This window comes from Phragmites australis, chromosome 13, assembly GCF_958298935.1.
Source record: "Phragmites australis chromosome 13, lpPhrAust1.1, whole genome shotgun sequence".
Lineage (NCBI taxonomy): Eukaryota > Viridiplantae > Streptophyta > Magnoliopsida > Poales > Poaceae > Phragmites > Phragmites australis.
Window position 1 is genome coordinate 11531908 of NC_084933.1, and position 20356 is coordinate 11552263.

Consider the following 20356-nt stretch of genomic DNA (forward strand, 5'->3'; position numbering starts at 1 on the left):
AATCTTTGATGGGTGTAAAGGCAGTGGACATGTATTTTCTATCTACATATTGTTGCTGCAGAAATTTTATAGTTTTGATAAGTTCGTGGAGTAGTTGTGGTAACATTTTAGGCTTTTGCGGTGTCTGGGGTGTTACAGTTGTTCTCAATAGACGAATTTGTTGAAATTAGCTGCCTTTCTACACCTCTTGTAGTTAGACTGATGCTACCCTGTTCTTAACCTTAATTCCTTTTCTTTCTTTTATTGAGAACAGGATATACTATACTTGATTTATATAGGACAGATAAGGATTGTCACCCCTCAGGAACCACAAGCACAGAGGATGCTAGCACTACAGGTCGCCCTGTACAAGATGGGGCGCATAGGAGCCTAAGTCGACACTCGTTGTCCTCCTCTGACAGCAGCGAAAGCCACTACCACAGCCCGAGCCCTGTTTCGTGCGAGCGGGAGTGCCAATGTCGGGAAAATAGCAAAAAATACAATCCCGATGAAGAGGTATTTATATGAGTCAATGCATTTTATACTTCTTGAATGGAGGAATATTTTTTATTATGTCAACTCCTCTAGTTTCTCTCTAGATGGAGGAAGCACACACTCTGAGCCAGATAACTGATAGTGGTGAACGAGCTCGAAAGCCAAGGTCACAAGCACAGTGGCCGACAGACAAGGTTGTCATCACGGGAATCGATGCTGACGGGGCTGCCTACGGATGAAAAGGCCTTGAATAGATTCCGAAGGGTCATAGGGTCATTGCTCGAGACAGGGTACCAATAATGACTAAATTTGATGACCTCAGTGATGAAGCTAAGAGGAACTTGTTCGATAATGTCATCAAGGAGTATCTGGAGTACCCTAGAAACATGAGTGAGCGTCAAACGATCGCCACGGTCAATGCAGCAATGAAAGCGATCGTAAAACTTCATCAAAACTTTAAGAGCAAGCTTGTTAATCGGTTCTTCGCTAAAGGGGTGGCACCCTTCGAGAGCTACAAGCATTTGAAAGAGGAAGATTGAGATATTTTTGTGTAGATGAAGAACTCAGAGCAGTTCAAAAAAGAGAGTAAGGTGAAGAAGCAGCTTCAGGCTAGGAACAATCACAACCACATGACCGACGCAACCAGTTACGTGGGGGAAAAGGGCGAAATGGCACGCAGAGAATGAAAATTATCCAAAGAAGGCCATGATAATCCTTGGTTGCAATTCCTGGGACGATCACGGTCATATTTGCATGCAAGGGGTGAGCTGTGTGAAAGTGGAGAAATCACATTTAGAAACAGCGAAACCTAGTTAGTCGTAGAAAAAGTAAGAGAAAAGGCAGCCGAAGCTAGCCAAGGTTCTTTCACCGGGGTTAAGGAACATGATCTCTCAGCGGCGTTGGAAAACCCGAAGCACACAGGTCGAGTGCGAGGTATATCAAGTTCCTAGAGCTTGAAATACGGCTTTCCCAAAGACATCAGAATGCACAAGAAGATAAAAAGATCAGGTGCAGTGGACGTGGTTGCATTGATACTGGACATCACCCAAAAAGTTTACGCAAACATCAGACAAACTCTTGTAACACAGGGAATAGAGATTACCATCCCAACGGAATCTAGCCCCAAAATTGCAGGGAAGAGTAGCTACGCCTCTAAGGAGGTCGATCAACAAGTAGTTGTTGTCATGACTAAACCAGATACTATTGACCTACTAGAATGCCCCATGACCTGCAGCCTTGCAATCAGGCCTGGCAGGTATCTCATTGAGGTTGCAAGGGGCCAGGTGCTTCCAGACGTCCGTTTCTTACATATAGTCCCGATACGTGCTGGCTATGCCGTGGTTATGGTAGACATGGTACATAGCAATGCCACCAATCATGTGTTGGAGCTCCCCCCAATGATGAAGCCACAACCCTGGGTGAAGCTCTTCGACAAAGGATCCAGTGGAAGAGAGGCGACATCATGATCTCTAGTGCATCCCAGTCTAGACGAGCTTCAAGTGCACCGCCACCGTGCTCCTCACTTCCAAAGAAGGCAACTTCACTGCCTTCTCCTCCTTCAGAGAAGCTAGCCTCACTGCCTTCTCCTCCACATCCAGTAACCTTGCTTTTGGCTCCAATGCCGTCCCCTGCAAAGAGCCCAAAGAAGAAGGAAAAAAGAGGTCAAGAAGAAAGGCTCTAAGAAGTACATGCCAAAGAGGTCGAAGGTCATTGTACCGACAAAGAAGTTCACGGATATTGGACCAGCGTGGACTAGTGCCCACACAAAATTCAATTATAAGAACCCTTGCTGACAGTAGATGACCTAACAAGAGCGGGACAAGCATGTGTCGACCTGCATAATTACTACATGCAGGCTTCTAGTGACACCAATTATCAAGTCATAGTCATACAATACAAACAATGACACTTCTTAAAAGATGACGGCTACTTCCTTATGGGTTTCAATGACTTATACGATATCTTCAACCGTGATGCCATGAACGTATCGTTATTACGGATCTTCACATTGTAAGTCCCTTGAAACTAGACATTTATTAATTAATACCATCTGTATGCACTTGATTAAAGAAACAAAGAAGAATAAGGAGCCCCTCAGATTTCTTGACCTTGAAGCCATTATAATCTCGGTTATCCAACTTCACTCCGACTATGCTATGGACTACGAGGCCAAAACAATGCAATATTATTCCAAAATGGACTACCTGTTGGATGCCCATAACACTGGTGGTCATTGGATCTTACTGATCGTCTCAAGTGGAACTTATTGTGGTACCTCGACTCTTCAAGACCAGTAGTAGGTCCAAAAGATGAACCTAGAGAGCATGATTATAGTGTTATAAAAGGAATCCTCAATGCGTAAATTCTTCTTGACTTAGTGTACATATTTAACTTTTCTAACATTCAAATGTTTCATGATCGACCCCTCTTTATGTAGGGCTTTTGACAAGTACCTTCTAGGTGATCCTGACTACAACGCGACAGACGGCCGCAGACTGACACGCAAGACCGGATTCGCGATGAGTACTACCAAACAGATGTACCTTCAAGCTTTTTTCCTTTCGATATAAATGTAAATTTTCTTTTCCACAGTGCCACTACCAACCACCAGGCAACGCCTACGGATTCTATGTTGCGTGGAACATGCTCCTCACGCTCCAATCAAAGAATATCAAATTCCCCCATGTAAGTTCAATACAAGATTATTCAATACTACTTTCAGTAATTAGTTTAATTCTCTGATAACATGATATTGGTTACACACCAAATTATACAGGATTTTTTAGCTTGTTTTTTCAACGACAGTGCACTCCCGAGGATTTGACATCGGATCACCAAGTTCATAATGTCTGAAGTCATCAACCCACATGGCGAGTTACACTATATAAACCATAGAGGTCTTATATAATATGAGTTGATTAGAACTTTATAGTATTTGTGATTCAGTAATAAATTGATGAAAACTTTGTAACCATTACGATTCTGTGATGAAGTGAGTTCTTATATAAGTGTGTTTATCGATATGGATTTAGATGTGTTGCTGTTCTTTGCAAGGAGAAGATGGCTACCAAATCTTGGCTATGCCCCAGAATGCAACTATGAAACAATACAATCATGTAGGGTAAAATACACATAAGTGACTGGGTGTTCATATAAATGACAGGTAACTTATTAACCTATCACTTATGTTATACATAAGTACCAGGTAACTAGGTTACCCGTCACTTATGTCTTCTCCCCAGCACATGGGTGAAAGACATAAGGGACAGGTGACTAAGTCACGCGTCACTTATGTTAGGATATAAGTGATAGGTGAAGAGGTTATCCGTCACTTATCTCTTCTCCTCAACACATAGGTGAAAGACATAAGTGATGGGTGAAGAAGTTATCCATCACTTATATCTTGCTCCCAAACACATGGGAAATGAGCATAGGTGATGGGTCACGGTTATGACCCATCACCAATAACTAGTCATCAGTGATGCGCTCGGGGTGATGGGTGTAGGACCTGTCACCCTTAACCTTTTTTCACGTAGTGTGGTCGCCATGTAACATGCGATGCAGACCAAAGCATTCTATCAAACACCTTTCGGGAGCACCAAACTAATTTGGAGAGGGAGGCGATGTGTGCTTACCAAAGAACTTGCTAACGATGGCGGCGGAGCCTCTTAGCGTGATGATGTCCTTGGATGCAGTCCTCCACAGCTCAACGCCATCTATGATCTCCTCCTCTGCCTTCTCCCTTGTGTTCGTGGCTCTCAATTCGGCTCTTCTCTGCCACGCGCACCGGTGTGAGGTCGTGGCTCCCAACCCTGCAAGTGCAATAGATTTATCGCCTAAAAAGAATGCTATATAGATGATTAAAATCACACAATGCTTATTTGCCTTTCAAGACTTGACAATTGAATAAACATTTCAATTATCTTACCATTTTCTCATTTATTTTCCCATAGAAAATCTAGTTTGTTAGAGTTCCTTATTTTGGAGAAATTTTAGCTATTGTTTGAATGCCGCTTGCTGTAGCAAAAGGGGAATGAAAAAAATTAGAAAAGGGAAAATAGTAGGTACTTTCAACCAAGAAATCTTTTCTGCACATAATTAAATGATAGTGCAAAAGGTAAATTTCTTATATGTAGATGTGGTGCAATAGAAAAGGTAGAAGGCACGAGTCAACCATAATTGAATCTCATTCGAAGCTATCCATTTGTATATGTCAGAATATAGAATGAAGTTGATCACAATAAACACCTTAGAACCTCTTATGCACATGCTTGAAATTAGCAGGAAGCATGTGAGCTTAACACAAATGCGATTTTAAAATAACCAAAAAAAAATCAAATAGGCACTTTCATAGTCTCAATGGAAAATCTGAGAAATGGAAATATGACATCATTTCACATATGTATAAATAAGAAAATTCAATACTTGATGCAGGTCATGCAAACAATACCCTCCATCTTTGGCTATAGTTAATGTACTGATAGATTGCAATACCAAGAGAATCAGTACAAACTGAACATGTGTAGGGATCGGTGACGTCCTAAGAGGGAGGGGGGGGGGGTGAATTATGACACTTAGAACTATTTCGGCTCAAAAAATAACACAAGATAAACCTATATCAAATTCTATCTAAATGTGCTCTAGGTTTATCTAGTGTGTCTACTCTACCAAACAAAGTGCTTGCAACCTATATAAGAAGGTAAATTGCAAGTAAGTAAATGCGAAAACGTAAATAAGGTAGAGGGAGCAAACTCGGCACAAGGATTTTTTTTCCAGTGGTATCAATGGCATGAATGCCACCCCTAGTCTACGTTGGAGCTCCACTAAGGATATGCTCTCGGTCGGCACCCAGTCATAGCCTTTGAGTCAACAAGTCACAAAGACAAGGCCTCCACCCGGATGAGCCACCAAGCCACCAAGGCAAGGTCTCACCACTAGCCTCTCTTCCGGTTCCTCACCACCGTGATCACTTCGGAGCTTGAGCCACAAAGGCAAGGATCTCTGCGTCCTCGCACAATTGCCTTGCCGCCTCTCCACACCAAGTCGGAGGGTCAATAAGCTTGTTGGCGAGTCACCAAGACTCCAAGGTGCCGGCGTACCAAAAGTTACACTGCTGGATCACTCCTTGATCCATTCTCTGGCAGTAATCACCTAGCAACTTATTCTTTAGGTCTATAAGTACTAATCACTCATTAATCTTGTGCTTAATTTCCTTGGATGATCACTTTAAGCACTTTGGTGGCTTGGATGTATTCTCAGGTGTATATGAACTTCTCTGGACTCTAGCACACTCAACTGACTGAGTGAAGGGGTATTTATAGCCTCAAATTCACACACTAGCCGTTAACCAAACGGCTCCAAAAAACTGTTAACACTGAATGATCCGGTGATAACAGTAGTACTAACATCGGATCATCCGGTGAGTACACTCTCACAAACTAGCCGTTGGAACCCCGCTCAAGCCTCTGTGAACACCGGATTATCCTGTGACAACTCTCTGAACACCGGACAAATGCACCGGATTATCCTATGTGTATATGTTCATTTTGGAGCTCTCTGGAAATAATAGTCTGTTGTGTTCATTTTATGAACATCGGATCATCTAGTGAGGCAAAAGATTTCACTTTAAACTTTCTGTGAACTCCAGACTATTTTTCATTGTTCTCATCGGATTATCCGGTGTAGCACCAAACTAATTTTGATGTGAGCACCGGATTATTCGGTAAGTCAAATTTCAGCAGAACATCGTTATGTATTTTGGGCATAACTTTTTGCTCCGAACTCTGATTTTGATGATCTTGGGCTATATGGAAAGCTTGTGAAGAGCTCTACAAGATTATATAGAAATTCATCTCATTTGATCACATCAAAATTCATAGAATAAGTCCAATTCATTCCTCTCTTTGTCCTAGCTTCTTTGTGTAAAATGCTCCGGTGAAACTATCCGGTGTGTATACCTTCAACACCAGAATATTCAGTGAGTTGATCTACAATCTTCAATAGCTTCAAGTCTCTCTGGAAGAAATGATCCGGTGTAAGCATCCGATGTGTACACTCCGAGCATCAGACTATTTGGTGTAACACTTCAACTTTTTCTAGACACGTGTCCCAAATAAAAACTCCGGTGTTACTCACTGCCGATCACCGGACCATCCGGTGAGGTCATCAGCTTTCTCTTCCCTACTGGACATAATACTATGGTGTGTGCAAACATCAGAGCACCAGACCATCCGATGTAGTCATTTCTCCTGAGACTTTTTCCAATTCAACTAAACTTTATCCTGGCTTCGGTGGCTTCTCTGTTATTCCATCCATGAGACCTACTAAAGTATATACCTGACAAACATGTTAATCCCATTGACTATATTGTCATTAATCACAATCATGACCTAATAGGGCTATTTTCTCCCCCTTTTTGGTGATTGATGACAACACAACCAAAGCAAGTGGCAAATAACAAATAATTCCAAATGTAAATATCATAAATGAGCACAAAGTCTTATCACATTGCTTGGAAGCATGTTCTTACCACTTAGTCTCCCTTTGTTGTGGCTCTCCCTTTCTCTATTGCCACTTTCTTGCTTGATTTGACCTAAGCAAGAGCTTCTCCCCCTTTGCTAACCTTAATGTATCTTGCACTTGCTACAATCTCCCCTCATTGTTCATCTTGCATTCCTTACTTTGACCATCAAACTTCTCCCCCTTTATCAACAATCTTCCAAAAAGGACTATATGAACATGTTGAACTTTATGGGAAAAACATTAGAGCATATGGGAGAGAGCTTCACAAATTATGAGCCAATTAAAAATGATACCAATTGTAGGAATCTCACTACAAATGAATGATACCAATTGAAAGGGATAAAAGCACATAGATCATAATTCATGAAACTGACATAATATAGTCTAAAAGTCCCCCTATATGTGTGCATATACATAATGAGAAGGAAACATATGCACAACTAGACAATATGTCAAGATAGAAAGTTTCAGCTATATTATGCATGTAGGTAGTTTAAATAAACAAAAATTTGACAAAGATATCAATTGAAGCGTTTGGGAATTGCCCCCTCCGGGGATATATTGATTGCTCTATGAGACTACAAAAGATGCAACTTGAAACACATGTTAGTCTCAAAATCACAACCTATAGGATATACTTCGCATAAATGTGTGCATACAAGTATTGAATACTTGTGAGATATATGCACTTGTTATTAATAACAATGGAGACTTATCCTATAGATTGGATCATGGCACATAAAAGATATCAATTGAAAAAGAAAAAAAAACTAGTGCCATGTAAGGGACCTACAACTAATAAACCATGTAGGTTGCTTCAGGGATAAGAGAGAAATACAAGTAACCTACCGTATGAGACTTACACTAGGCATTGCAATAAATTGAAATAAGCACATGCAATCCTAGATAAGGTAAATGAGCTAAAAGCAAAACAAAATGCATGAACAAGAATCTAGCTACATTTACCTCTTTTACCTTTGGATGGGGATTTAGGTATTTGATGATCATAATCTTCATCAACGTGCCCATCTTGTACACTTAGCTTGTTTGCTTGAATCTCCACTTCATCTTGTAAGCTAACCCTCCAAATCCCCATAGCTGCCTCGGCCTTCAAGTCTTCTTTGGAACCCAAACCGATTGGGGACCCTTCATGTTGGTGATGACTTCTTTGGGCACCCTAATGGGTTGGTTCCACCTCCGATCCTTCTTCCCAACCTTGTGTGCAACCACCTTGCTATTTTCCTTCTTCTTGAGCTTGTAGTAGTTGTTCTTTATCTTGTTCTTGTAGTTGAGCTTGGTGTAGAGGTTGGAGGTCTTGTTGGAGAGGTTTGCCATCTTCTTCTTCTTCTTGGTCTCCTTCTTCACTTTCCTGCATTGGAAGGACTTGTGGCCTTCTTGATGGCATTTGAAGCATATCATGGTTGACCCCTCTGCAAACTTCTTCACCATGAAAGCACGGTTATCTTGAGGAGGTTGGACATGTCCTTTGCCCGTTAATCTCGCCAAGTTCTCCTTGAGCTTCTCCACTTCTTGCTTGAGCTCATCATTCTCTTGTGCAATGAGTTCATTAGATTGTTCTACAACAACATTATCAATATAAATCTCATTGCAAAGGGGTGAGCTAAGTAAAGCATATAAATAATTACAAGAAGTGGAAGCATCTACCTTAGGATTGTAATTAAAAAGAGAGGTAGATTGCTTCAAAGAGACCTTAGTTTGAGATTCAATGCACTCAAATTTGGACTTAATCTCTTCGTGCTACTTATTTAGCAAATTGAATTTGCACAATAATTGTTCATAATTAGAAACAAAGGTAGCATGAACGTCATTAAGTGCATTGAATTTCTTAAGCTCTTTTGATTGTTTCTTAAGGACCCTTTGTTGCTCATTGATCAAATGAAGGAGTTCATCATATGAGGGAGAATCCTCATCGGATTCATCATCACTTACATCGCTATACATACCTTTGGCCATAAGGCACTTGTGAGATGGCTTGCGAGACGACTTGTGTAATGATGATCTTAAGGAAGAGCTTCTCTTGGAGGAGTGGATGGCGATGCTCTCATCACTTGAGCTTGAATGTTCATCATCACTCACCCATCTTCCTATGCTTGTGAATGCTTTGGCTCTTCCCCTTGTCTTCCTCTTATTCTTGGTCCTTTTCTTCTCCTTCTTAATATGATCAATTGTTTTGACCAAGTCCTTCATGGAGATTGGGTGATCAATCTTAGCATTGATCTTCTTGATGTTCTTCTTCACTTGTGAGATGAGCTTGACGACTTCGGGATCCATCTCTTCATCGCTTGAGGTGCTTTGCTCATCTTCTTCCTAGCTCTCTTAATCTTCACTTGAGCCTGATTCTTGCTCTTGTCTCCTCATCCTTGCCTTCATGTATTAACATTTAGCTTGCTTGCTTGTGAGAGTAAGGTTTTTGGTGTCAGATGAGGAAGAAGCTTCCACCCCCCATGTTCATTGTCATCTTATGGATGGTGATCTTGCCGAGCACTTGACTTGAAGTCATCTTCTTGATGTCATTGTTGTCGTAGATGATGGAGACGATCAACTTGTACTTTGGAAGAAGAGCTTGAAGTATTTTTCTCACCATTTGATCATCTTCAATTGGCATCAAACCTAACCCATTGATCTAATTGACAAAAATATTCAAATATGAGTACATGTCATTAGCACTTTCATGGGGTAGTTGCTTGATGCCATTAAGCTTAGTAACAAGCACATGATATTTCTCATTGCGCACATCATTTGTGCCTTGATGTATTTCAATGAGACTATGCTAAATATCATGTGCATTGGTGAGAGAATAAACACGATTAAATGCATCAACACATATAGATGATAAAAGGATAATCTTTACCAATGCATCTAATTGCCTCTCCTTGTTGGTGATGCGAGGTTTCATCCCTTCCTCGGTGACTCTCCAAACATCTAAGCCTCTAGCTTGCAAAAAATAAGTCATTATAATTTTCCAATGCGGAAATTTGTGTCATCAAAAAGTGGAGCACTATGACAATCCATCCTCTCACAACTCTAGAATTTTAAGACTATTAAGAGCACGAGACTCTGATACCAATTGTAGGGATTGGTGACGTCCTAAGAGGGGGGTGAATTAGGAGACTTACAACTATTTTGGCTCCAAAAATAACACGAGATAAACTTATATCAAATTCTGTCTAAATGTGCTCTAGGTTTATCTAGAGTGTCTACTCTACCAAATAAAACGCTTGCAACCTATCTAAAATGGTAAATTGAAAGTAAGTAAATGTGGAAACGTAAATAAGGTAGAGAGAAAACTCAGCACAAGGATTTTTTTTCGTGATATCGATGGCATGAATGCCACCCCTAGTCCATGTTGAAGCTCCATAAAGGATATGCTCCCGGTCGGCACCCGGTCACGGCCTTTGAGCCACCAAGTCACAAAAACAAGGCCTCCACCCGGATGACCCACCAAGCCACCAAGGTAAGGTCTTACTACTAGCCTCTCTTCCAGTTCCTCACCACCGTGATCACTTCGAAGCTTGAGCCACAAAGGCAAGCGTCTCCCCGTCCCCGCACAATCGCCTTGCCGCCACTTCACACCAAGTCGGAGGGTCAACAAGCTTGCTGGCGAGTCACCAAGACTCCAAGGTGCCGAAGTACTAAGAGATACGCTGTTGGATCACTCCTTAATCCACTCTCTAGGCAGCAATCACCTAGCAACTGATTCTCTAGGCCTATAAGCACTAATCACTCACTAATCTTGTGCTTAATTGCCTTAGATGATCACTTTAAGTACTTTGGTGGCTTGGATGTCTTCTCATATGTATATGAACTTCTCTGGACTCCAGCACACTCAAATGACTGACTGCAGGGGTATTTATAGCCTCAAACTCGCACACTAGCCGTTAACCCAACGGCTCTAAAAAGCTGTTAACACCGGATAATCCGGTGAGAACAGTAGTACTAACACCAGATCATCCGGTGAGTACACTCTCACAAACTAGTCATTGGAACCCTATTCAAGCTTCTGTGAGCACCGAATTATCCTCTTTTACCTTTAAATAGGGATTTTGGGTATATGATAATCATGAACTTCATCAATGCGCCAATATTGTACACTTGACTTGTTTGCTTTAATCTTCACTTCATGTTGTAAACCAAGCCTTCAAATCCCCATAGCTGCCTCGGGCTTCAAGTTTTCTTTGGAACCCAAACCGATTGGGGCCCCTTCATATTGGTGATCTTCCTTGAGCACCCAAATGGGTTGGTTCCACCTTCGATCCTTCTTCCCAACCATGTGTGCAACCACCTTGCCATTTTCCTTCTTCTTGAGCTTTTAGTGGTTGCTCTTTATCTTATTTTTGTAGTTATGCTTGGTGTAGTGGTTGAAGGTCATGTCGGAGAGGTTCGCTATCTTCTTCTTCTCCTTGGTCTCATTCTTCACTTGCTCGCATTGGAAGGACTTATGGCCTTCTTGGTGGTATTTGAAGCATGTCACGGTTGACCCCTTCTCAAGCTTCTTCACCATGAAAGCATGGTTATTTTGAGGAGGTTGGACATATCCTTTACCCTTCAATCTCGCTAAGTCCTCCTTGAGCTTCTCCACTTCTTGTTTGAGCTCATCATTTTCTTGTGTAATAAGATTGTTAGATGATTCTACAACAACATTCTCAATACAAATCTCATTGCAAAGGGGTGAGCTAGTAAAGCAATTAAATCATCACAAGAAGTGGAAGCATCTACATTAGGATTGAAATTAAATAGAGAGGTAGATTGCTTCAAAGAGACCTTAGTTTGAGATTCAATGCAGTCAAATTTAGCCTTAAGCTCTTCATGCTACTTATTTTGCAAATTGATTTTGCACAATAATTTTTCATAATTAGAAACAAAGGTAGCATGAATGTCATTAAGTGCATTGAATTTCTTAAGCTCTTTTGATTGTTTCTTAAGGGCTCTTTGTTGCTCATTGATCAAATGACAAGGAGTTCATCATATGAGGGAGAATCCTCATCGGATTCATCATCACTTACATCGCTATACATACCTTTGGCTATAAGGCACTTGTGAGATGGCTTGCGAGACGACTTGTGTAATGATGATCTTAAGGAAGAGCTTCTCTTGGAGGAGTGGATGGTGATGCTTTAATCACTTGAGCTTGAATGTTCATCATTACTCACCCATCTTCCTATGCTTGTGAATGCTTTGGCTCTTCCCCTTATCTCCATCTTATTCTTGGTCTTCTTCTTCTCCTTCTTGATATGATCATTTGTTTTGACCAAGTCGTTCATGGAGATTGGGTGATCAATCTTGGTATTGATTTTCTTGATATTCTTCTTCACTTGTAAGATGAGCTTGGCAACTTCGGGATTCATCTCTTCATCGCTTTAGGTGCTTTGCTCATCTTCTTCATAGCTCTCTTCATCTTCATCTTCATCATCTTTACTTGAGCTTGACTCTTGCTCTTGTCTCTTCATCCTTGCCTTCAAGTGTTGACATTGAGCTTCCTTGCTTGTGAGAGCAAGTCATTAGCACTTTCATGGGGTAGTTGATTGATGCCATTGAGCTTAGTAACAAGCACATGATATTTCTCATTGTGCACATCTTTTGTGCCTTAATGTATTTTAATGAGGCTATTCCAAATATCATATGCATTGATAAGAGAATAAACATGATTAAATGTATCAATACATATATATGATAAAATGATACTCTTTGCCAATGCATTTAATTGCCTCTCCTTGTTGGTGATGCGAGGTTTCATCCTTTCCTTGGCGACTCTCCAAACATCTAAGCCTCGAGCATGCAAAAAACAAGTCATTATAATTTTCCAACGCGAAAAATTTGTAGCATCGAAAAGTGGAGCACAATGAGAATCCATTCCAACCCCGGACGTCACAACTCACTAGGCAGTGAAGCCTAACCGATCACAATGAGACTAAGGCTCAAATGCCATTTGAATTGGCGAAACTTTGCGAAAGGTGTGAAGCTCTAACACGAATTGAAGAGCTAGATGTGAGCCATAGCTCTGATACCAATTGAAGGGGATCGGTAACGTCCTAAGATGGGAGTGAATTAGGACACTAAGAACTATTTTGTCTCCAAAAACAACACAAGATAATCCTATATCAATTTCTATTTCAATGTGCTCTAGGTTTATCTAGTGTGTTTACTCTACCGATCAAACGCTTGCAACCTATCTAAGAAGGTAAATTGTAAGTAACTAAATGCAGAAATGTAAATAAGGTAGATAGAGCAAACTCGACACAAGAATTTTTCCCGTATTACCGATGGCATGAATGCCACCTCTAGTTCACGTTAGAGCTCCACAAAGAATATGCTCCTGGTCGGTACCCGGTTATGGCTTTTGAGCCACCAAGTCACAAAGGCAAGTCCTCCACCCGGATGAGCCACTAAGCCACCGAGGCAAGGTCTCACCACTAGCCTCTCTTCCGGTTCATTGTCGCCGCTCCACACCAAGTCGGAGGGTCAACAAGCTTGTCGGCGAGTCACCAAGACTTCAAAGTGCTGACGTATCAAGAGATACATTGTTGGATCACTTCTTGATCCACTCTCTATGCAGCAATCACCTAGCAACTCACTCTCTAGGCCTATAAGCCCTAATCACTCACTAATCTTGTGCTTAATTGCCTTGGATGATAACTTTAAGCACTTTGGTGGCTTGTATGTCTTCTCAGGTGTATATGAACTTCTCAGGACTCCAGCAACCTCAAATGACTAAGTGGAGGGGTACTTATAGCTTTAAACTCGCGCACTAGCTATTAACCTAATGGCTCTGAAAAGTTGTTAACACCGGATGATCCGGTGAGAACAATAGTACTAACACCGGATTATCCAGTGAGTATACTTTCATAAACTAGCTGTTGGAACCCCACTCAATCCTCTGTGAATACTGGACACTCCGGTATATACTCCATCTTCATCATCGGACTTTCCGGTGAGTATACCTTAGCCATCCGAGCCAACATCTTCTCTGTGTAAATTGCTCCGGTGTATTTTCCGGTGCACATCACTTCATCACCGGACCATCCGGTGTGTTATCCTTAGCCAGTCGAGCCAATGCAACTCTCTCTAGAAAATATGCTCCGGTGTACACATCTTCAGAGCACCGGACCTTTCGGTGAGATCACTGTATTCTCCCCTTTATCAACAATGCTTCGGTGCTTTCCTCCGGTATGTTCAAATCAATCACCGGACTATCCAGTGAGGCTTTCATACCTCTGTCCCTTTTGACAGAGATGCTACGGTGAGTGCAAATACCCAGAGCACCGGACCATCCATTGTAGTCATTTCTCTTGGAACTTTTTCCAATTCGACCAAACTTTGTCCCGGCTTCGGTGGCTTCTTCATATATTGTATCCATGAGACTTACTAATATATATTCTTGACAAACATGTTAGTCTCAATGACTATATTGTCATTAATTACTAAAATCACAATCATAATCTAATAAGACCATTTTCGCTACAGATATCTTCGCTTTTGCTTTCATTCTTAACTCATGGACTCATCATCTGCATTACATGTAAAAAGTAAAATAAGCTACATATTCGTGCCAAAATAGAAAGACAATATTAGTAAAATTGGCAAAGAAGGATCAAAGGCAGCTAATTACTTGATAGTCATTAATATTCATAAATTTGAATCTACAAGAAGCAAATTTATAGCAGCTACCTTCTCATCTAAGTCCTCAAGTACCTCAATCTCATCGTCACTGTTAGACGAGTCTTCTCCAGAAGATAACTCTGTGTACCTATACAAAGAGCAACGAGGATTTTTCAAGTACCTTTGGAGGCGATGAGCATATTAACTTTCAAAGTTGTTAGCGCTGGGGCCTATAGATACAATTATCAGGTAATTTTTCAGTCATCAAGCAAAATACATCATTTGGGCACCCGACAAACCAACCAAAATGAGTGAAAGGGTCTTACTTCACGGCAGTCCTAGCAGATTGTCTGACTGAAGGTGCTTCACTTGTAGTCTGTGTGCTATTCTCATCCTTATGATCTGAATCTTCAGAAGCATCAAGAACATGCATGCATATGTAATCCGTAAAAATGTGTGTGTGGAGGGAGGGGGTTCTAACGAAGCAACGAAGGCTAAAAATTCAACCTTTGCACAACTGCAAACAGCAATTCTACTTGACCGATCCAATTGATCTATTCACCGATCAGCATAATTGAGAACTAATATTCACACACTCACCAAGCTCTCGAAGACGTTCTCACACACGACACCCTTGGCCAACCTTATCATCTGCAGCATCAGGTACTTGTTCTTGGGGTAAACGTGCGTCCCAAATAGCTTCATCCTTTCCTGCAACCACCACAAATCTGCACCCCACCCCAGCGAAAACCCCCATATTTATTACATTTCCCAGTGGCAAATCGCAGCCTCAGAACTGAACTATCTCCCTACCTGGGGGAACTCGAGGTACAACACTGGGTTCTTGGTCCCGAGATCGGCAAGCTCCCCGACATGGCCGCCTGAGGCGGCAGGCGCGAGGAGGCTGGCCGTCGTGCCGCATGATGTGGCAGCCCTAAAGCCGCACCACGATGCACGACGGTGCGAGCGCCGACCGCGGAGCCGCCGGCTCGCCGCGCTGGAGCAGTCCATTGGAGAAGGTGAGTGACATGACAAGGCCGCATGATGGTAATGGTGCGGTGACGTTTCGGGCGACGACGCAGAGAGCTGCACGAAGGCGTCGGTTCAGAGCCGCACAACAATGGCTGTGCGGGGCGCCGGCTGCTGGCGGTTTGGATACGGCCCCACAGACAGATAGCCATGGATAAGACAAGGGCAATGACTCTGAGCCATGCATATGGAGGAGTAGATCAGCGATTGGCATGGCCGCCAAGATCCAGTTGCCGACGGGGCCGCTTCATGCTCGAGGTCGGCCGGCGAGGCCGACGGTGACAGCGTGACCGATAGGGCGATACGCTGCGGCGAGGAGGGATTGTCCTTCATGGACGGTAGCGTGGACGCATGCGGGCGGCGTGCATGATAGGCTCCTGGTAGCAGCGGACGTGCGTGAGGGCTCCTGTAGCGGCGGATCTGGACTCCAAACATGGCGGCGGGCGCTAGCGCGAGGGAAGGGTGCGGGTGCGTCGTCAGGGCGATGGGCGAGAGTGTAAATTGATTGAGGTTCTTAAATTAGCGTAACAAGTGAGGAAGGAAGTTGAGAGTAAGGTACAGGAAGAATTTTTAATTGTAGATCATGTAAAACATACGATAGAGATCATTTGATTTTGCTATAACCTATATATTTTATAGGAGTATAAATATAGATTAGTGGATGCAACTAGTATTTTTAAATTTTACCATAGGTCTACATGGAAGTATCTGAAGTTTTCACTTCAAAGTTACTATGATAGTAGATCTTTCACCTGAAGTATTTCAATAGTATAACGTTTTTATAACTTTAGTTACAGAAAAACAATGATCAGATACATGTTACTCCCTCTATTTCAAAATATAAGGTGCCGTTTGACTTGACATGTTCTTCTAAACTAGACTTTGACTTTTAACTTCTCTTATAATACAATGTTCAAAACAATAAAATCATAATTACTGAAAAGAACCTTTCAAGTATGAATCCATTGATATCATTTTTGCATCACAAAGTTTACATATGGTTTGATTAATTGTTAATCAAAGTTCCCACAGTTTGAATCTTCGAATGTGTGCACACCTTATAAAAACAATTGGAGGCAAGGGCGGGCCTACTAAGTAACATGGGTGTACACAGATATACACCTAAGATTTTGTGTATTTTTTTTTCTATATGTCATGTTTTGTATGTGTGCCTAGTGATCGTGGTCTACAACGGCTCAAGCCCATCTCACCATGACCTGACGGGTGTTGACGCAGTCACAACTCATGACCCACACCACACATAGCGGCTCAGGCATCCTCAAGGCACGAGTGGCCACCATGTGCGTGAGTTTGTCGATTCCTGATAGGCTAAGATCATGTGTGTGTGACTTCATGACGACTGCGTGCGTGATGACCACGTTCCTGAGATGGAGGACAGCGACAATCGGGGTGCGAGTGAGGTGGGGGCCATGGTGGCGGGGCATGGGTTTAAGCCTGGACGACAGCGGCAGCGACAACATGGGCTTGAGCCAGGCAGGGTACAGTGGTGGAGCGAGCACGAGCGTGACGAGTATGTACACCCAAGTTAAAAATCCTATGTCTACCCTTGATTGGAGGGGGTATAAAGCAAGCCCATATCCAAAGTGGTGGCTAAAATATAATAGAGTGAGTAAAGGTCAGTTTCGGTTGACGTTCTTCGCTTTGAATTATTATAGTCTCGTTCACTGTAATATTAAATGAAAATCATTAATTTCATTGCAGAAAAGAATCACATCTTTCATAAAACAACCACAATACCAAGCAAAAAGATCTCCAACAATCCATATCAGCTAGTTATAAGTAGATGGAGAAAAGCTAGCTAGTACTAGTAGTTAGTCTATAGCTTGCTCCAAGATGCATACATACCTTAATACCATGTTACATGTGGATTCTTATTAAATTTGGAGAGCATGCATTACTTAGTTTATACTGAATGAATTTATTGCGGTTCATCTTTTCCTAGTGCCAACTGCTCATGGCAGTTGCCTTGTCTATTCCCGAATATATATGTAAACTAGTAGTTAGATGTCTCTCCAACAGGGAGACACCCATTCACCCTATATATATGTAAACTAGATCAGTGAGAAATAACACTGATTCCATTCTATTCTCTGAGTTCAATCTCCCGGTTTCTCTCTACTTCAATAGGTTATCATGCACTTCTGTTCTTCCTATGCTAATCGACCACTTTTTCATCTCAGGGTCTACACGAACACCTAAGAACAGGGACAAGATCGAGACACAGAGGACGAATATGCCATCAACCTCACCGCTCGGGTGCACCATGGCATCGACTGCATCTATGTAGCACCAACAGAACGTCCCTTCGTGGAGCTTGTCAGTTATCTCTCCTCACCAACGGTGACCCCCTACTCCTCCGAGGCATCTTGACTCCCCTTTTTCACCATCGGTAACTGATCCAATTGATCCAAAAAGGGGGAGATCATGGTGGCATCTCCAAGATCTACACTTCGGTGGTGCTCGACAAGCAACAACAGCCTCTAGCGGTGTTGCTCGCCCTCTAATCAGCATCGGCCGTGCAACACACTTCTCTTCAAGAAGGCACCATGCGGACCTAATCTAGTGGTGACGTATGCCCTTAGGCAACGCACCACACCAGCAGTGCCCGCTCTGGCCAAGCCTTCCTCCGATAGTGGTAGTGGGGCCCGCATTGTATTTCCGGCCATAAGTCCTCCTTCGGTGGCAGCACTGTCCTCAAGACGGTGGCTGGACGCGCGACTCCTTCTGAGGTTGAACTACCGAGATCCGCTGGTGGCCGAGCACATCCGGTGGTGGGCGATGGCTCTACCTGGCATGCAGATCCGACGGCGATGCCAAAGGACGGTGGCACACGCACTGGTCAGTGCTGTTACCTTGACTGGAATTCTGCAATTAGAGATTTGACCATCCATTAGACATGCTCTTAATATATAGAATCAGAGATGGGTCTTGGGCCTAGAATATATATGGCACCAATATTATCACATAGAAGAGGTGTGAGTGCTTCACAGGAGACACCAAAATTAGCTAACAACCAATGAAGCCATACAACCTATGAGGTGGTAGTAGCGAGAACTCAAAGTTCTGCCTCTGTACTAGAACGCAATACAACAACCCACTTCTTGGACCTCCATGTAAAAGGAGAAGTACCAAGAAGAATGCAATAACCGGTGATAGAATGACAATCCATCAGATCACTCGCCTAAGTGGAGTCTGAGTAAGCATAAAGTTGAAGCGGACTAGAACGGGCATAGAAGAAGCACTAAGATGATATCCCCCTCAAGTAACGTAATACCCGAAGCAAATGACCAAAATGCACAGACATTGGAGCACTCACGAACTGACTCAAAACATGAACTGCATGGGCAATATCAGGTCTGGTAATAGTGAGATAAACAAGACTACCCATAATACGACGATATCGAGAGGGATCCTCAAGGGGTGTGCCATCAGTAGGACGAAGGTGCAAATGGAGCTCCATAGGTGTAACAACTATTCAATTATCACTAATGCTAGAACTAGCAATGAGATCCTAAATGTATTTAGATTAAGAAAGATTGAAACCCTTTTTCAGAAGTCATAACTTCAATCCCCAAGAAGTTACTAATGGGCCTAAATCAGACATCTGAAACTGCTCACTGAGTTGTTTTTTCACATGAGCAACATGCTTAACATCATCTCCTGTAATCAACATATCATCAACATAAAGGAGAAGCAAAGTATGTCCTTTTGGAGATGAATAAATAAAGCAGGATCATGATCACTGGGGAAAAAACTAGCAGCCAGTATAACAGAAATAAATTGCTCAAACCAAGCACGAGGAGCTTGTTTGAGGCCATATAAAGCTAGACGAAGATGACAGACATATCTTGAAGGAGCATCAACACCTAGGGGTGCATGCATATAAGCTTCTGCATGCAAATCACCATGAAGGAAAGCATTCTTAACATCCATCCGAGAGATAGTCCAGGAGCGAGTAGCAGCCATTGCAATCAAGGTATAAACTATGGTCATGTGAGCAACAGGAGCAAATGTCTCATCATAATCTTGACCCTTGGTTTGCTGAAAACCTCTGGTAGCAAGGCGAGCTTTGTATACCTCAATAGAACCATTTGACTTTGTCTTAATCTTAAACACCCACTTACATGTGATAGGGACTGCATGAGATGGTAGGAGAACAAGATCCCAAGTTCTTGTACGATTAAGTGTAGCTAGCTCCTTAGACATAGCAAAAAACCACTTAGGAATATCATATGCCTCTTGATAAGTAGATGGCTCCTCAAGTACAACTGCACTCACATAGGGAAACCCCAACCTGTCAGGAGGCTCAATAGTAGCACGATCACGTAGATTATAATGAGGACCACTAGGCAACTCATCAACAACGGCATAATCAATAAATATAGGAGCATCAAGACTGCCCGAAGAGGTCGGATGGGACATGTGATCTGAAGGAACTATGGTCCAACGAGTATAGACATGGATGATAGGTGGAATATGTGGTGAAGAAGCTAAAACCAAATCAGGGGTGGGTGAAGGAGGCATAGAAGATGGAACAGGAGCATGATCACAAAATGAAGGAGGAGGAAGACATAGGAAGGAAGTGGACTCTGTGGGAGCAGATGATGGCTGAGCGAGGGATTATAGAAGAAGGGGCAGTCCTCAATAAAGGTCACATCACAAGAAATACACATGCGATGAGAGAAAGGATCGT